The 19,490-nt window shown below is 37.2% G+C and overlaps 1 protein-coding gene across 2 annotated transcripts in view; it reads right to left on the bottom strand.

Moving 5' to 3' along the window:
- The window catches only part of LOC148948892 (uncharacterized), a 52,929-nt gene extending 35,621 nt beyond the window's left edge, over nucleotides 1–17,308 (bottom strand). Inside the window, exon 1 of one of the 2 annotated variants that reach the window (XM_089094804.1) lies at nucleotides 17,202–17,308. The gene's annotated coding sequence lies outside the window, so the exon portion shown is untranslated. Of the gene's footprint in view, nucleotides 1–17,056; nucleotides 17,088–17,201 lie in introns of those variants that run through there. The other variant, XM_089094803.1, reaches the window with a different exon arrangement.
- Nucleotides 17,309–19,490: the final 2,182 nt, after the last annotated feature.

Genomic DNA, 19,490 nt, shown 5'->3' with positions numbered 1-19,490 from the left:
GCTTGCTATTTGCTCTCTACAGTATAGAAATTATACTGTGAGAGTAGAAAAGAATGCAATATCGTGCATATCCGACAAAGTCTATGTGCTCGAGAATGGTGTGAGTGTCCTACCCCACGGCCACTACCGTATTTCAGACCGAGTTGAATGCATAGACTATCGCAATCAACTTGGTCTGGATAAATTAACCTAACCAACTAACCACCACCCAACCTGTTCATAGATTAACTAATCCCAATCTCACTACCTTAACCTAACCACTAACCCATCCACTAACCTGTAGCAGCAGTCGCAGTGACGATAACTCTTCTAGTGTTTTTTTCCACCGCCGTTCCCGGGGGGAGGGGGGTCACTTCCCACGGCCGCCCAGGGGGGGGTTCAGCCCATGGCTGGCCGGCCTTCGGCCCTGTGGCCCCCGGGGGGTGGGGGGGGGGGACACCACCTTTAAATTCACCGTAATCAAGTTCAACTGTGCTACTAGTTCCCTGAGTGTATTTTCAAGTGTGTTTTCTGTTTTTTTGTTGTTGTTGTATAGAAAAGTGTTTTGTTTTTTTTGTACAGAAAAGTGTTTAAGTTGACAATAAGTGCTTTAAAAGATGGACAGAAAAGTGTTGTATAGAAAAGTGTTTTTTTAAAGACAATAAGTGCTGCTGATGGACAAAAGTGTTTTATATTGTACATAAAGTGTTATCATTGCAGTTCATGTTGAACAAATAGAGTTTTCATGTTGACCGGAGAAATTTTGTCAACTGTTCTTGTTGAACAAGTGTTATTTTTATCATTGTTCATGTTGACTACAAATATTCGTTTTCATGCAGTGTCGAAATAAATGCTGCCATGAAATATTGTTTTTTTTGTTGTTCTTGAATAGATAGATCCATGTGGAAATTATTGCTACTTATTCATTGGACACGTATGATTTACAGTTAGTTGTAGTCCGACTGTTGTCAGCAGCATGTATTAATTTAAAACACCCTTCAGATCGTTTCTGCGTGGGCCCTCAATGTCGGGGAAAACAACGCTTTTTGCTAAAATAATTCAAAATTGCGATAAAATGTTTTTGGAAAAACCGAAAAAAATCCAACATTGCTATAGTATTTGGCATGAGACCTATGATAAAATAAAAGCTGTTGCCATAGCCATACCAATACAATTCATACGGCGACTTGATGTTTTCAGTAGTATTGAATCGAGCTCATGGCTGATTATTGATGATTTGGCTGAATCCATTGAACAGTTCTCACAGGCAATGCTACAATTGTTCACTGTTCGCTCCCACCATGAACACATGTCCGTTACTCTGGTTCTACACAATCTGTTTCATCAGAGCAAATGTATGCGAACCCTTGCATTGAATTGCACCGTCTATATTATCTATCGAGTCGTTCGTGATTCTATCTTGCTCCAAAAACTCAAAAAGCAGATATAACCAGGCACTCCTAAAAGTATATTTTAAGCGTAAACAAACATGACAAACAACCCCTATGGGTACAATTTGCTGGAGCTTAATCAGAGCACACCTGAGGATCTACGTCTAGTCACCGACATTTTCGACAAACAAATTACAGTATATCTACCGGTGAACAGTAGAAAAGGCTATCAGTCGCCATTATGACACTGAAGAAACTACACGAACAACGACATCTGTTTTCCGTTTTAAGCACTTCAAAACCATTGCTTAGGAAGGCTATACTCAAACATGGGGTTGACAATGATTTCATTAATCTAATATCTGAACTTTTTTTAAATTTAACTGAGGGCAATGTTCAACTGTCAGAAGGTGTTAGACAACAGGCAAAGCAACATCGTTCAACGGTACGCGCCTGGGATTTTAAAAACACGGGGAAAAAATTTAAAAGAAAACGATTCCCTCAAGCGGGCGGTTGCTTCTTCACACTTTTACTACCGATAATTGCAGGACTTGTAAACAGTTTTCTCTAGTGAGAATGGCAAAACCCTATAAATTGACACCATTTGAACTTGTCCTCTCACCCGTCGAACATTTTGAAGACAATCTAAGGAAATTCATTAACGACGAGAATATTGCCGATGACAAAAAACTGCTTTTACTTCAAGATGCATTGCGACGTGTGGACAAACATAAACCATATCGTGAGAGACCCACTGTCGCCACTGACCCCTCTAAACAGGAAACATCTCCTCAAGATTCTGAAGCAACATCAAAGGAGAAGGAATTGAATTCGATTTTATTGAAAATTGGAAACCTATTGCCACTCACCTATCGAGAATAGAGTAAAAGAGTATTATCTTATCTCATGTTGGAAACTGGCGATCAAGTTCAAGTTGAGAGCACAGGAAAACGAATTATAATTCAGGGAAAAAGTTATAATCTAGTTGATTTAATTTGTGATATGGTAATGAATCGTAAAGGACTTATATTCTTTGACGATAATCTATACACCTTTCCTTGTGTATCAAACTTTCCCAAAAGTCTTATTGGCAATAAGCAAATTCTAAAGAAACTAAGAGAATATAGTCCTCCAACACCAACATTTAAAAAAGAAGAAGATTCCATATTTGAAGATACTAGCAGCGTCACTGATTTTACAACACCTGTGGCTGCTAGTCAAAAGCGAAGACGAATTGATTCGCCCACCAGTGTGCAAAAGGGGAGTGGACATTACACTACGTGTTTACGCTCAAAATGGATGAAGTTCTGAAAGGTTTCTATGAAAATATTGGCGAAGCAGGAAGTTTAAGTTCTCCCAAAACGCTTTCCAAAGATGTCTCCGGCACCATTACATTGAAAAATGCAAAACAGTATCTAGAGAATGAACCGAGTTACACACTACATCTGAATCACATGCTTCGCAGCAAACAATATCGACAAACTAAAGCCCTTTTACCTCTGCATATAATGCAAACGGATCTTTAAACTCTAGACGCACTTCAACAAACTCACACTGCGCCCTATAGATATATTCTGGTGGCAATCAGTATCCGTAGTCGATATCTATATGCCAGTCCACTGCGATCAAAGAGAGGTGTTGGACTTGCTAGGGCCATTGAAAGTATTCTAGAACAGGATTCTTATAGAAAAATTCAATCGGATCGTGGTAGTGAATTTGTTAATACCCATGCACAAAAGGTTCTTTTGAAATATAATAAAATACTTTATCATAGTCACAGCCCGATAAAGGCTGCATTGGCTGAACGATTAATAAGAACAATTCGTCTATTAATTTCAAGATATTTTAACCTGAAAAATACACCGGCTTTTATTCATGATTTAGATAAAATCATGCAGATATACAACCATCGATCCCATCGATCTCTGTCCAACTCAAGCCCTCGGGATGTTCACTAGAATGAAAATATATTTGATGCTTTTCTAAAGCAATACTCCAATGGTGAAAAAGAGAAAAAAAAGAAGAAATTCAATGTTGGTGATACTGTTTGAATTAATAGAACCACCAATATTTTTGAAAAGGGGAATTATTTATGGAGCACTGAACTTTTTAAAGTATCAAATCCTGGACACCGAGCCCACGACATATCGACTGCGAGACACCAAAGATGATGAGATTCTCGGCGGTTTTTATGAATATGAACTGCAAAAAGTTAGAAACACTAGTGAAATTTATCAAATTGAAAAGATATTAAAGAGTCGCACATGCCACAATAAGAGACAGGTGTTCGTTCGTTGACTAGGATACAGCTCGGATTTTGATTCTTGGGTCAGTTTTGAATACTTCAAAAATGTCGTAGGATTGATTTTTAGAAATCAAGGCCAATGATCTATTTCCTCTCTACAATGAATTGCATAGAAAAATTAATTATTGGCAGAAACTCACCCCCACCATAAATTGGATAACGGAAAGTATGAAGTGGCTCTTGTCGACTGTATTCTCAAAAATACCTATGACATCCTGAGAAAGGATCGTAAATATGAAATAAAAATTAGACCCTATGATTGGCCGCCGCCACCAACAAGTGATCAAGAACAAATTCAAAAAATCAATTGGATGGATTATCCATATATTGAATTACCCTATGAGGAACTCACCTGTATGAATCATTTATGTCGTTCTATTAATAAAAGAATTTCTGCTCGTAAAAAGGGGGCTTTTAATTTCAACTATTCAAAAGAGGAGGGCAAGATCTATATTAGTTCACCTATTGCCAGTGAAAAGGTTATTCTCAACGATAATATAAAGGATTTTCTTGGCTTTAAGCTCAATATAATCAATGGTAAAAGTGCCGGAAACACTAATTTCATTTTCGCTGACTACCTGCCTGCCTTCTCCACAAACACCTGTATATTTCTCTATGCTTCATTTGTGAAAACATCACGGTTCATTAATTCAAATTTTACCCTCCTGCGAGTTCTTTAACAAAAAACCAATTAAGAACATAATCATCACTACAATATAAATCATCATCAATATATTCCTGTAAACATTTACTATTTGGAACTCTGTCAGTTAACACTAAGAACCGAATTGGAAGTTTCCCATAGCAATTTCAAAAGGGTTGGCTGTGATTACATGCCATTTTCGACCCATCGTTCAACAGCAAGATGTCTAATAAAAAAGTGGTATTCACTTGTCCTGATATTGACTGCTATGTTAAAACTCTTGGTCCAAGACAACAGGGCAATGGAATGGACTACTACAAAGGTCGCTCGTCAATGTCTGGCTATGGTCTTGGCAGTTGGTTTGCTAAGCTGTTTCGCTCTTCACTACCTCCGGCTAGAAAATATCTTGTACCGGCTGCAACAGATTTTGCCTCCTCTACACTATACGATTGGGGCTCTGGCAAGGATTTTAAGAAAAAGTGCTTCGGAAAATCTTAGGTCCAGTGCGCGAACCCTTGGCGAGAGATTAAAACAAAATGGTAAAGGCTTAAAAAGGTCAAGAAACAATGCATCCTTCATCAGTTTCTACTCAGGTCGGAAACAAAAGACATCATCACTCTTGTCAAAGAAAAGAAGGAAAAAGTGGACATATGCTGTAAACAGAAGTCCCAGAAAGAAAATTGTCAGATCGAAACTAGATTTCTTCCCCTAAAATGTCCTACCTACTGCATAAGGATTCTCAACCTTCAATCACCTCCTCATTGAATCTATTCAATGCAGAAAATGTTGATGTGAGTGTCAAACATGGATACTATGAACAATTTTATCCAAAACAACCCCTCTCCGATAATATCCACTTTAAAATTTATTCCAATGAAGACCACTTTATGGAAATGCCTTCAACATTTATAGATTTGCAAATGAAAGTCCGGAAATCCGATAATTCATTGCCGATTCGGGTTGATGGAATATCCTATGAAAATTGTATACTACATAATTTATTTCGTCAAATCAGTGTCTACATCAATGGCACGCTGGTGAGCACTAGCAACTATCTCTGAAATTATGAAAGCTATGTGAAATTAATCTTGATTACACACAAGTCATACAAGGAATTAAGAGGCACCTCCAATGGATATGAATATATTACTGATACTAATAGTACAGATGCACTTAAAAATGCTACAACTAGTGAATTACATCTAGTTGGAAAAATACAACATAAAATATTTAATATACCCCAATGGCTACCACCCAATGTTAAAGTGGATATAAAACTAACGCTTGCATCCTCCAATTTCATATTGAGAAAAGAACTTGCTGCCAATCCCGATGTAAGTCTCTCCCTCACCTCGGCAATACTTCATGTACGCAAACAACAGGTCATGAGTTCTGTTGCTTTGGCCGTGGAAAAACTGAGAGCAAATGGCAACAATATTAAACTACTTGTTCCTCATACAATCACCAATCAGCGTCATATTGCACTGGGGTCACGCACCTTAACCTATTCATCCTTTATCAATGGTGAAATTCCGTCAAAACTCGCTTTGGCATTTGTAAAAAGCGCCAGTGCAATAGGATCATGGACTGAATGCCCACATAAATTCGAGATGTTTGGACTTTCATCTCTTGTGTGCAAAGTAAACGGCATCCCACTCTACAATCTATCTTTTGATAAATCCTATAGAACATTGTACGAGTTGACCATTCAAACCCTAGATCATGACTCTCAACTATTTGAAAATGGTATAACCGAAGATATGTTTGCTAAAACACATGGTGTCATTGTATTGGATTTGTCGGGCACACAGGATATGAGTATAGTACGTATGGGGACTGTGCGTTTAGAGTGTACATTTGCCAACCCATTGGCTGAGATTTTTGCACTAATCTCACTAAATCAATATGAAACCTATTGGGAAATCACTCCCGAAGGCAGTGTTCTACTAGACTTGGCGCCTTGAACACCAGTCAAATAATCAGTGTATTTAATATGGACCCCTACATGTCCCAGTACAAATCCTATTGTCTGCCCTCGGACTATCTTGGAAAAATTCAAAGTGTCAACAATACCTTGATTATTGTTAATAGCAGTCCGTCGACTGTGCTGACGGGTCATTGGCTGTTCATCCTTCAAAGAATAACGGCGATTGAATTTTTTGATCCTCTTGGTCTACCATATACATTTTACTCACCCCACATCAGCTACTATATCGATAGTAGTGGGAAAACTATTATTCAAAATCGGAAGAGGGTGCAGGATCTAGCGAGTAAAAGATGTGGCTTCCATACACTACTATATTTTGTGTTCCGATGTCGCGGCTATACTTAAAAGCACTTTCTCCACATTTATGTTGACAATCCTCGTCTGATTGACTTTCTAGTGGAAAATATCCTCTCAAACCTATATAGTATTGATTTCAGTGCCATAAGAGTAAAGTGCTTAAAAATTGTTTGTAAATTTGTTTATTAATAAAATTCATATATATACAACATTGTCTTTAAATCTTCACTTTAGATTTCTTCATCTTCGATGTATAGGCAACTGTCGTGAACCACTAATGTTGGTAAATCATTTGGATTCACTGTATATTCATCTTGATTGACTGCAAAGTCAGGGTCACATTTTCCACAGTACAATGTAACTTCACTCTTGTCATATCTCTTTGTATAGTCAATGATACTATTTGCATTCATATTATGAAATTCGCGAGTTTCAATCTGTCTATTTGAAGCAATATCACATACAATGTTTTCAAATGGTGAATCACATTCAGTATCTGCCAAATAAAAATCACTCGGTTTATAGTCGTAGTAGGAGATGTCATCACAACGACGACGTACAAACCAGATTGTCTTGTTACCCCAACAGTTGAATCGTAGACCAGATTCCTCTTCCCAGAATAATTTAAATCCACGACGATACCAATCTCGTAGAAATAAACTAAAATCACGTTTAGGATTCTTTCCAATCATAGCGGGGTAAGTATTCTCCCACTGATCACATTTATCATAGTGACAATTGGAGCACAGGTGCCCTCTAGGATGAGAGTCACACACCTCCTCAAGGACATGAATTACATCCTTTAATTTGTACTGCATAGCCTCTATGTAATTTACAAGGATTACATAATTTACACTTTTCACTATAGTCACCAATAATTGTACAATTCTCACATAGATTCCAACTGCCAAGAGTGTACATGCACAATGGACATATATAGAACATTTTTCGGTTTCCGATGTCAACTCACTCACAGCTAAAACGAAACTGATCCTCTTCGTTCGATAAATTCAATGAGAGGGAAATGGGGGAGAGAGGAGTAGCTCTGTGGCGTTACCTCTTTCGAATGATGGGGGGAGCCATCTACATTGAATCCATTGGCAATATTTTCAAAAGTATATCCACAATATGATTCTGCTTTGTTCCAATTAATATATCAATAAATTGACTATAAGCATTTGAATCATATCTTAAAAGTTTTATGCAATAGTCCAATGGGGGAGAATCAGTTTTCATTATATTGTCAAGTGTTCCCTGACGACAGAATATCCTGCGTTTAAGAGATAACTCGAGAAAATCATCATCTAAAATCAAAATGTTTTTCCATAAACACTAGATTTGATCTAATTCTCTCTTTCTCAAATTAATTCATTTGTCAATCCTTTCACTCCGTCTGCTGACTCTAGACTGAACCAGAAAAGAAAGAGAACATTTTCGATTTCGAAACAATTTTATTGAATAATTATAACAACATCAATAATACAGAGCATGTATATTTAACGATACTGTTTATTGTCTTCTATATGTTTCACCAATGCACTTAAAGCACATTGAAGTCTGTTCACATGTGCTATATCAACTTTAGCGGCAAAACATAATTGATCCTCCATTTTAAATTTGCTCAAGGATATCACATATCTTGAATATACTGCATCCCATTCCAGACAAAGAAGGGATCCTTTCGTGATTTACACCGCAATGTTTGGTGCTCTTGTACTATTATCATCAACTCCACTATCAACTTCTAATAGGGTAAACATTCCACTCATCGCCATCACAAATATATATCAAAATGAGTAAAGTCAAACTGTTCTTCTTCTCACTCATTGAATTATATTCACAGACTAATAAAACTATAGAAAAAATCCTTTCTTTATATTCACCCCGCTGCTAATATGTAACCGACTCGCTGATTGGCTGAGAAGGAAACACGTGATCTAACTGTTTCCGGGAAACTCATAACATTTGGCGAGAGCAACAACAACAAATACTATTTCTGGATCATAACATTCACGATCGATTACGCAATCAAGTTCTCGGAAATTCACTTCCCCCTCGAGTCCTAGATCAATAACATTGTTCCCGTTAGAATTCAATGCGCATGTGCAACCTTCGTTCCGGAGTTATTACACATAGAAACATCAAATAAATCGACCTTGGAAAAAGAGGTCATTGACCGATTACGCAATCTTTCTCCCTAGGGAGTCCATGCCCATATATGGAGTCCCGTCAGTATTCTATGCCCATATAAGGAGTCCCGTCACGACCTCCTGAGGCATCTCTACTGTCCTGATAAGTCAGGCAGCCTTTCCGTGGAGCACGAATGCCAAGAGAAAGCGGAGTCGCTATCGTTTTCAATTCCGCAATAATCACTCTCAGTTAAACAGCAACGTATTCTAGGGCCTGGAATTGGATTCCGAGTGGTAAAATTATTCAAAAGTGGCTCCATAACAATCCAAAGAAGAACCAGACTCTTACTTCTTCAGCTTCATATAGGGCTAAAAAAATATTATATTGTTCAGGCACCCTTTCGCTGAGCGTGAATGACAACGGAGCAATTGAAGTCCGCTTTACGTTCAGCTCTACCAAAACCAGTGCCTTTTTCAGCTCCGTACGGCTATGAAAAAAAACATCACTCCCTACGTCCTCAGAACTAGATGCAGTGGAACACTACATAAAATAGCCTTCCCCTGAGTGTGAATGTAATGGAACAGTTTCGCCTTCATCTTCTGCTCCGCAAAAATCACTCTCACTTCTTCAACTTCATACAGTTCTGAAAAAAATGATTGTTTGTGACCTTAGAACTAAAGGCAGTAGAAGTCAAAGTCCGCATGCGGTAAAACAAAAAGCATCGTTTCATCGCTTACGTTTTGAAGACTTAGATCTGGTAGTAATTTGAACCGGCGTTCTAACTAATTCAACATTTCTAGTTTCATAACTATGTTCCTTTTCTTTATAAAATTCGGAAAAACATGCAAGTAATAAATTAGGAAAAAATATATGCATAAACAAATTTGCATAAAATTTAACCAAACCGAAAAAATGGCAAAAATTTTAATTGGTGATACCTTGATCTTACTGAATTCTGGAACAAGTCATTGGTCAAAAGTCTTACAGCTTTATTTTGTAACAGACGGAGCGGATATAAATGGCTAGTGAACGTCGACGACCAAACCGTTACACAGTACAACAAATACGGGTGAATAAGAGAAAAATATAACATTCTAATAATGTTTTCGAGGAAAGAAATTTTCAGCTTCCGTAGATTTCCAATATGTTGGGCTAATTTCAGACTTATAAATGCAATATGATCTTTAAAACTTAGGCATTCTTCTACCATGACACCAAGATCCTTTACAATACTTTTCCGTTTTATATGTCCATTTTCTAACTCAATTTCTTCAATACATGGATAGTAATTTGTACTTCTGCTATATAACATGAACATTGTTTTCTTCTGATTAACAAGCAGTTTGTTCAATTGCGTCCACGTCTCGATTATCACAATTTCTTGTTTCATGCCATTTTTCAAATCCGCTTTTGTTTTCGCTGCGATTGTAAACTGAGTATCATTGGGCCATTATTGTACCTTGGCGTTGATAGCTGTTTGAGGCATCCATTTAGATCATTAATATATACAAGAAATAATAAGGGACCCAATGTGGCATAGTAAAGGTGTTTGTAGGCCTTTGGAAGACAAAATGTCTGAGAGAGATCTTGAAATCCCATTAACCTCACAGCGTAGAGTTCTTAAACTTTGTGCTGTGGCATATTATGCATAACGTGAATACTAGACTACATTGTCAGGGGTCCTGAAATCCCGAATCCCAAAACTCTACAGAGTTTTATTTCATACTTGGGTGATATTGGGTATTCTAATTTATTCAAAGTTCTAATTAGACATTGGCCATTTGATATCATAGGCAGTGCAATCGCGCTGCCTAAATAAAGAATGATGTTGGCACAATGTATTATTTATTTATTTTTTCTTTAGACCAGGGCACTTCGTATCGAAGGAGTTGTCGTAGAAACTTCGAACAGGGCTCATTCGATTGGAAATTGGAGCGCATTGTACCCTTTTTAATAGCCGAAAGTGATTGGAAGGCAATTAACATCCCTTCCACGCCCACTAGTTCCCGAAACCCATTCAATAAAAATTTTTGTATAGTGATTTTATTCAACGTAGTTGATTTCCAGATAGAAATTATGTTTTTGAGGAGGACACTCCCCCACAGCCCTCAGGGCAAGGGTTACAAGTTATGCCCTGTTGGCATATAATGTTTATATAGAAAGTGTTGTCGTAGAAACTTCAAAAAAGGCTCACTTAATTGAAAATTCAAAGGACTAGTGCCCTTTTTAATAGTTAGAACTGATTGGACGACAACTAACCCCCCTCTCACGCCCACCTTTTCCCCAAACACATCAAATAAAAATTTTGAGATCGCCATTTTGTTCAACGTGGTTGAAAGTTCTGGAAATTAGGTCTTTGAGGATAATACCCCACCCCCCACAGCCCTCAGGGCAAAGATTGTAAGTTATGCGCTGGGGGGCCCATAAGGTTTTTATAGAAACCGTTGTCGTAGAAAACTTCAGAATGGGTTTATTCGATCGGGAGTTTAAGTTGTTGGTTCCCTTTTTAATAGTCAAAAGTGATTTGAAGATAGCTAACGACACTTCCACGCCAACAGTTACTCCAAACACATCCAATTAAAAATTGAAGATAACCATTTTGTTCAAAGTAGTTGAAAGGTCCAGAAATTATATCTTTAAGGATGACACTCCCCCCCCCCCAGCCCTCAGGGCAAGGGTTGTAATTATGCCTTGGGGGCATATAAGGTTGTTTTTTTAATAGAAAGCGTTGTCGTAGAAAACTCAAAAAGGAATCATTCGGTTGGAAATTGAAACAGCTAGTGCCCTTTTTAATAGTTGAAAGTGATTGGAGGGCAACTAACCCCCCTCTCACGCCTACCGTTTACCCAGTCACATCCAATTTAAATTTTGAGATAACCATTTTGTTCAACGAAGTTGAAAGGTCCGGAAATCATGTCTTTGAGGATGACAACAGCCCTCAAGGCAAGGGTTATAAGTTATGCCCTGTGGAAATATAAGGTCTTTATAGAAAGTGTTGTCGTAGAAACTCAAAAAGGGAAAGAACATAATTTGCACTTTACTGAAAAAAATACAAATGAATGTGCATTGTCATTTTAATATACACATACTGATATTTAGTAACCAAAATGTTAACATTATTTGATTGATTAAAGTTAAGAGAATAAAAAAATTTATATTTTTCACTTAAGTGCAAATTATGATCTTGCCTTGGAAAGGCGAAGAGGTTTTGAAGCATACTAATGTTAATTTATGGTCGTTTTGAATGTGCCTTTGCTATATATTGTAATTTCTGTTTGTTTTGGGTTTCATTTATTTATCGATGCAGTTTTGTGGTAGTTTCACGCTTGGTAGATTGTTTGATTTTATTTTTGCTCATTTTTGGTTTAATGGAGTTCTTAACTTTTCTTTGAAAAAAATGATTTTGTGGAAAAAATTTTTTAATTGATTTGAGAATAAATGACGATATGTTATTTCATATTACTACTTCTACTAACAACTCACTGCGGCATCAAGCCCCCTGAAGCCAACACTGCTGCGCGCGCTCCTCCTCTATTCCAATCTATTCAAAGGCTAGCCTTTTACACCCTCCCAAGAAGTCCCAATTCTCTTTAAATCCTTTCCTACGACCTCTTCCTCTACCATTTGGGGACGATCTGCTTTTCGTTTAGCTCTAGAGGGTTAACCCAAAAAGGACAATTTTTGGCAATCTTTCATCCTTCATCCGTAGAACGTGTCTAGCCATCTCAACCTTTCTCTCACTATAGCCTTATAAAGCAGGATAGAACCACGTTTTTTGGACAGCTTGTTGTTTGAAATAAGTTCAGTCCGACAGACACCCGAAATAATCAACAGACAATTCCTCTGGAAAATATCTATCAAAACCTCCTCCGTTATTCGGAGCACCCACATTTCAAAACCATGCTTGACCATGGTCATCATTGTAGCTCCCAATACTCTAATCTTGGTTCCCAGACTCATCTTCCTATTCTACCTCATTTTTCCTCTTCCCAACTTTCATATTATCCATCAATCCACCTTTCAACTACGCTGAACAAAAAGGATATCTCAAAATTTTGACTGGAAGTGTTTGGGGAAATGACGGGCGAGGAAGGGGGCTGGTTGCTAATCGACCGCTACTTGATACTTGACCACTTTCATCTTTATAGCTTCCATTACTTTAATCTTGGTTCACAGACTCATCTTCCTATTCAACCAAACTTTTTTTAATTGTGAAAAAATTTAACAATTATTTCATATTCGTCTAGGCATATAAGCTTATCATTACTAAATAGCCCCAGCTTAATAATTTCGTTAAATCTGTGTCAGTTGAAATTGCAGCATATTTAAGCAGATAAAAAACGCTTTTTGTCATTCAATGTTTTCACACCACTTTATGGTAATTTATAGCACATTTGTTCCTCAATCGCTATTTTTAGTGGTGTATTATTATTATTTTTTTGTGGTATGTTGTGCCGCAAAATTTTCAACAATCTTTAGGAGTTCTGTGGAAAGAAAAAGCTTAAGAAGGACTGGTCTGAGGACCAACAAAAGCAACATTTCAGGTCAGGTTTTAGCACATGGCAAATCATGTAGGGGCATGAGCGCCCATAAGCTGAATTCCAGGGGGGGCTTACCTGGTCTAATTGACATTTTTAATGCTATATAATAGAAATTTCAAAACAAAATATACAAAATTAGGCAGCATCATTCAGCCAGGAGGGAGCTAGCGCCCCCTCCTGCCCCCCCCCTTATGGGTGCCCATGTGTAGGGGTGCCAATTGATGGTAGGGGCATGGAGGCATTTGCTCCTCATAGATTCACCCCCCCCCCCCTGCAGATTTTGAAAAATATTATTTTCGTGTATTTTAGTGTAAAACGTCTTTTTTGTATTTTCATGGAAATATTTCCAAAAAAAAATTCCCCCCCTCCCCTAGATTCGAAAAAAATTGTTGGCCCTCCCACCTCTACATTTTTGTGAATTGATACCACTGAAAATTTGGCAACTTCTGCAGAAATTGAAAAATGAAGAATTTTTATTGTTACCGGTTTAAAATTTAATTACAGTGAATTTTACTTTCTAAGTTAAAAAAAATGCACATAGGAAAAAAACAATTATTAGGTTCCAAAGCTCTAGAAACTGCCTATCCGAAACGATTCGACAAATTTAGATCTTGAATAAATACAATAAAACCATAGATAAGACACGTGACGTGTCAGCTTAGACGCTTTAAATACCTAGCCGGATAAAAAAAGGAATATATCCAGGAAAAGGGATTAATAAATGATTTAATATATTTGTGGAATTGCTCATAATGAGACAGATTTTTCACAAAAGAGGCGTTGCGTTGTTATCCCCTGATTGATCTAAAAAAACGTTTTCCACAAAATAAGTTTTTCAAAGAGAAGTAAAGAGCTAATTAAACCAAAACGGAGCAGAAATAAAGTCAAATAATTTTCCAAGCGTAAAACCACCACAAATCACCATCAACAGATAAATGAAAACCAAAACGAACAGAAATTACAATAAATAACCGAGTTGAACTCAAACGAGCAGAAACTAAGAAGAGTAGGGGTAACGACCCCATGCCTTCTGAAGACCATAACATAATTTGCACTTTTTCCGTGAAAGCTTCTACTGTATACCCTATTCTAGGATATAGGGTTATGGCTATACCTTTATACCTTATATCCTAGTAGAAGCAACAATAAGAGCAGGATTAGCAATAGTAGTGATAGTATTAGCAATAATCAGTATTAGTATTCATGTTGTGCCTTTTTGGTCTAGTATAGCATTCCCTCCTCAACTTAATACTTTAAACTGTTTCTGAAATTTGTCTATACGTCCTGTTGATAACCTGCATGCGCATAATGCGTTTTTATGTAGCCCAACATCCCCCTCAACAGTTTCAGAAATCTCCAAGTTAATACCATTAGCCTTAGTAATATTAGTAGTAACAGGAATAGTGGTACTACTATTACTAGTAGTAGTAGTAAGCAAATAGTGCATTTTTATTAGCTCGGCATACCCATCACCATGCTCTGAAAGTTTCATCCTAATACTCTAAGATGGTCTTGATATATCGCTGATACGGTCATTTTACAGCCTACATACCTACAGGGTGTTTCAATTTAATTTACCATACCCCCCCAACATATTTTAAAAATGTCTCCTTAATACACTTGGCCTTAATAGTAGTATTAGTAGCAGTAGTAGGTGTAGTACACATATAGTACCTTTTGGTTGGTTCAACATCCCCCTTAACAGGCACTGAAAGTTTCAATAATACTCTAAAAAGTTCCTGAGATATAGCTGCTACGGCCTTTTAATAGCCTGCATCCACATACGTAGCGTGTTTCAATTTAGTTCATTATCGTCTTCAACGTTCCCCGAAAGTTTCACTGTAACTCCTTTATCTATAGTAGTGCTAGTAGTAGTCGCCGTAGTAGTAGTCGTAGCAGTAGCAGTTTCAGCAGGAAATTTAGTAGTTAGTGTTAGTAGTTGCAGCAGTTTGACCATTTTATATTTTCACCATTAACCTTAGCATGTCCTGAAAGTTTCAACTTAATACTCAAGACCATTCCTGGGATACTGCTGATACGCCATTTTTACAACCTCCTTGTAGAGAGCATGTTTTTAATTAGTTCAAGATCCCCTGAACACCCCATGAAAGTTTCAACTTCCTACCATTAGCCTCAGTAGTAGTAGTTATAGCAATAACGGTGATAAGCAGAGGTAGCAGCAGTAGCAGTACACACAGAGTACCTTTTAGTTAGTTCAACGTCCCTTTCGATACGCCCTGAAATTTTCAACTTAATACTTAGAACTAATCCTGAGAAATTACTCATACATACTTTTGGAAGCCTGAATGCACACAGTGTGTTTCGATTTACTTCAACACCCCCCTAAATGTTCCCAGAAAGTCTCACCTTAATAGACCTAACCTCAGAAGAAGTAGCAGTCGTAACAGTAGCAATAGTGGTAAGATGCACATGGTACCTTTTGGTCAGTTCAACATCCCTCTCAACATGCCCTTGACGAATTGATTATCCCCCTCATCATTCTCTCAAAATTTCATCTTAATATCCTTAGTCATTCCTGAGTTTTCCCCTTTTGACAGCCAGTATGCACGTAACATGTTGCGATTTATTTCAACACTCCCTTCAATTCTCTGAAATCTTCACTTGAATACATTTTTTCTTTTTGAACACCAAAGGTCAAACATACCCTCTATCCCAATAAGAAATACTATATATAAACAAAGGGCAAATTGCATAGCTTATGGCCCTTGCTCTGAGGGCTTTGGGGGGTTGACATCCACAACATCCCTACAGACATGTCGGACGTAAACCTGAAAAGTTTCAAAAATCTTTTGAAATAGAACCTGCTTCTTCTTTGTTGTGCAAGTCTATAATATTTTTTAGGGGATGCCGTTCGGAATTTTAAAGGAGGATGTACAACCCGTTCTCCCCTACACGTTAGAGAATTGATTAACTGAAATCAAGTGATCTACCTCATATTGATTTAACTCACATATTTATATAAAAAAAAAATGGACTATAAATCTTCCCTTCGTCCAATCTTGGTGCTAGTCTGATATGCTAGAAGATTTAGAAAGAAGATTGTTAGATATTTGGTGTGATCCAGAATTTTTTTTTTCTATCCGTCCTTTTTCCAGATCTTTTTTTTCTTTTGTGAATCTTATTTCAGCATACATTCCAAATATGCATCATTTCATGGATGACAATTACTTTTCATTCTCAGGGATATCCCATTTAAAATTTAAGAATTATTACCGGGTGCCCACTTAGGAGATGAATTTGCATCGTTTTTTATTAATTCTTGATTTCTTAGATAATGATTTATAGTGCCCAATATCTGTATATTTTCCAATTTTCTTGTATGTTCACACTGTTCACCTAGTTTTCGTTTTTATTTAAAGCGAAGCAGCGCTTGCAGGCTGTTGTTCAAAGTCCTCCCTCCTCTTCCAAAAAACACGATTCGTTATTATTGGTCTTGCATTTTTCATTTAAATTATCCTATTTTCTCAGTTGTTGTCCCAAATTTGCGCCCCCTCCTAAATGCCAGAACTCCAAAGCAATAACCCCCCCCCCACCCGCGTACGTGCTTATTTCCCCCCGTGTAACCTATTGGTTATCTATGTTTACATTTTCCATTTTGATATATTGCTAGAATATGAACAAAACTCGAAAATAACAAATGCAACAATGGACTCGAAAAGGGTCAAGTCCATTTTAAAGACTTCGAAAAACTGAGTGAATTGAGTAATCTTATCAAATATAAATATAATTAATGAACCGGGTTATCTGGTGCAAAAAACTCACCTTTTTATACTAAGCAACAACAAAACGCAAATCGGAACTGATTTTGATTTTTACTTACCGTAGATGTTATTCTTTTTAGAGAGATAAAGGCAACTAGATAACCAATGTGCAATAATTAAAGATAACAATGCATCTGAGACAATACCTCTATTTAAATGTCAGAGGGGAAATCCCACAACGTTTACTCACTCCTTTTCACGTTTACATGTGGTGAAAGATAGACACAAAAATTATAAGAAAAAAACATATTGAAGACACTAAAGGCCCATTCACAATGAGATTTTACCAATATCGAATCTAACTAATGCTAATTTGAACCAATCGGGATCTTTTATAGATGTCTTCAGACAATTAGAAAATTCTAAGAAAAATCTTGTTGGCTCAAATTAGCGGCAGCTAAATCTCGGTATTAGTAAAATCTCATTGGCTAATGGGCCTTAAGTGAGGATCGATAAAAATTTTCAAAACTTTTCAAGAACATCTAGACCTCATCTTTATCATTTTTTCAACGTTCAAATAATCTGTCAATAGAACATAGAATTTGTTTGATGAAATTGAAAAAAATATTTTCAGTGATAGTGACATTATCTGTGGTTAATTAGGCCGTAAGAAACAAATTAGCGGCTAAATCAAATGGAGACATCATTCTATTTAAAATTTAGAGAAAATTTGAGAAAAGACTACTCTTTCTTTCTCCAAAATGTAATTGACTTAAAACATCATAACCAACAACTTCATAAAACTTGATTATCAGCCGCCTCCAAAATATTGGTTGTGGTGGCGGTTGAGTCACTGCAATAAAGGCTTGAAAGGGGCTGAGAAGGACTCGTAAATGCTTGCTTTCGATATATTGGGACTAAATTAATTTAAAATAAGGCTCGGTCTTAGAAGCCTATGCAGCAATAGGATTCACAAAACAAACTCTTCCCTGAAAATAACTTGGCCCTTTGTCACCGAAATTCTAGGCCCTTCCCTTCTTTAAGATATATTTTTGTAGACGTGATTTTTAGAGCTAAGTGACCCGCCAATTTACCTGGTATGCATAGTGCTGGGCGATATTATGATTAATCGATATATGGATATTTTTTATTTCGATATATCGATATGGATATTTTGGATCAGTTTTTTTGCTATCTCATGGATTTGCTGAAGTTCAGCAACGCAAATGGTTAATAAAGGGTATTTTATATAACTTTTTTTTCAAAATTCAAATAATATAAAATCAAACAATAAAAATAAACTTCGATGACATAAATGAATGTAATAAAAACCCCTATTTGGAATTATTCGGGCTCAGGAAAAGAGAAAAATAAACTACTGGCTACTTAAAAACTGCAGCATGTCAATGTTTTTCCCTGAGAGTCGGTTCCGCCGTTCAGTGGTTATCTAACCAGTCTTGGAAAACACTCTTTCAGAAGGGACACTGGTAGCAGGCAGAGACAAGAATTTCATTGCAACTTCGTACAGGTGTTTTTGGAACTCCATTGCACGAGACTGCCACTACTTGAGTGGACAAGTTTCTCTTGAAACTGTTGGCTCCCTATTGAAAGTTTGCAGAGCCATGATATATTCGGCTGCTGTCGAAGCATGTCCTGCATTGACTATAAGGACCTCATCATGTGAACCCAAAAACTGGCTTGATTTTGATATGACTGCATCGCAGGGACTGCGATGGTACTTGTATCTTCTGTTCGAGATTCAACAGCCAGCAAGGGTAAATCTATCTCGTTTTCAATTTTGCTCTCAACTTGTAGAAGATCGTCAGGTGAAATATACATTTTCTTTAAACGTGGGTCAAGATATGTGGCAATGGCGACGGGTGTGACGTGACCCAGGCATATAAACCTACAATACATTTTATTCAGCAAAGGTTTTCGAAGCTCATCAGCCACATCTGAGAATCCACCAAAATTTACCTGAGCGAAGCAGCGTCTCAAATTTTTTGACAAAGGTAGTACTTCCGAGATGGGGAATGGATTTTAGAATAGAGCTCAATAGTTGCCTCTTCAAAGGGTGTAAGCACCGCAATCACGTTTGAAATTATACCCCATTCACTATCAATGAGTATGATATGCGCTTTACCGAGAAGGGTAAGTAAACTTGTTACCCACTCTTTCAAATTTTATAGAGTGCGTAACATAGTGAGAAGCGAATTCCTTCTAGTGCTCACATCAGGTTTCAGTTTTTTGATGCAAACATTGTCAATAGAGATTTGAACCTGACGCAACTTCTCGGTAGCTACAACACTACGTCTGAAAAGGCTGACAATATTTCTATCTTTTTGGACGAGAGGCAAAAATTCAGCAGTATCATTAATAGCACCCCCACAATCAAATTCAGAGTGTCGGCGAAGCACGAAACATGTGTCCATCCTGTACCTACTTGGGATACAGCATCCTTTACGGCCCGAACTACATATGCTCCATTATCAGTT

This window comes from Artemia sp. Qi Xiang Cuo, chromosome 9 (genome assembly GCF_049724085.1).
Source record: "Artemia sp. Qi Xiang Cuo chromosome 9, ASM4972408v1, whole genome shotgun sequence".
NCBI lineage: Eukaryota > Metazoa > Arthropoda > Branchiopoda > Anostraca > Artemiidae > Artemia > Artemia sp. Qi Xiang Cuo.
The sequence above is the reverse complement of the archived record's forward strand: the minus strand, read 5'-3'. Positions and strand labels throughout refer to the sequence as shown.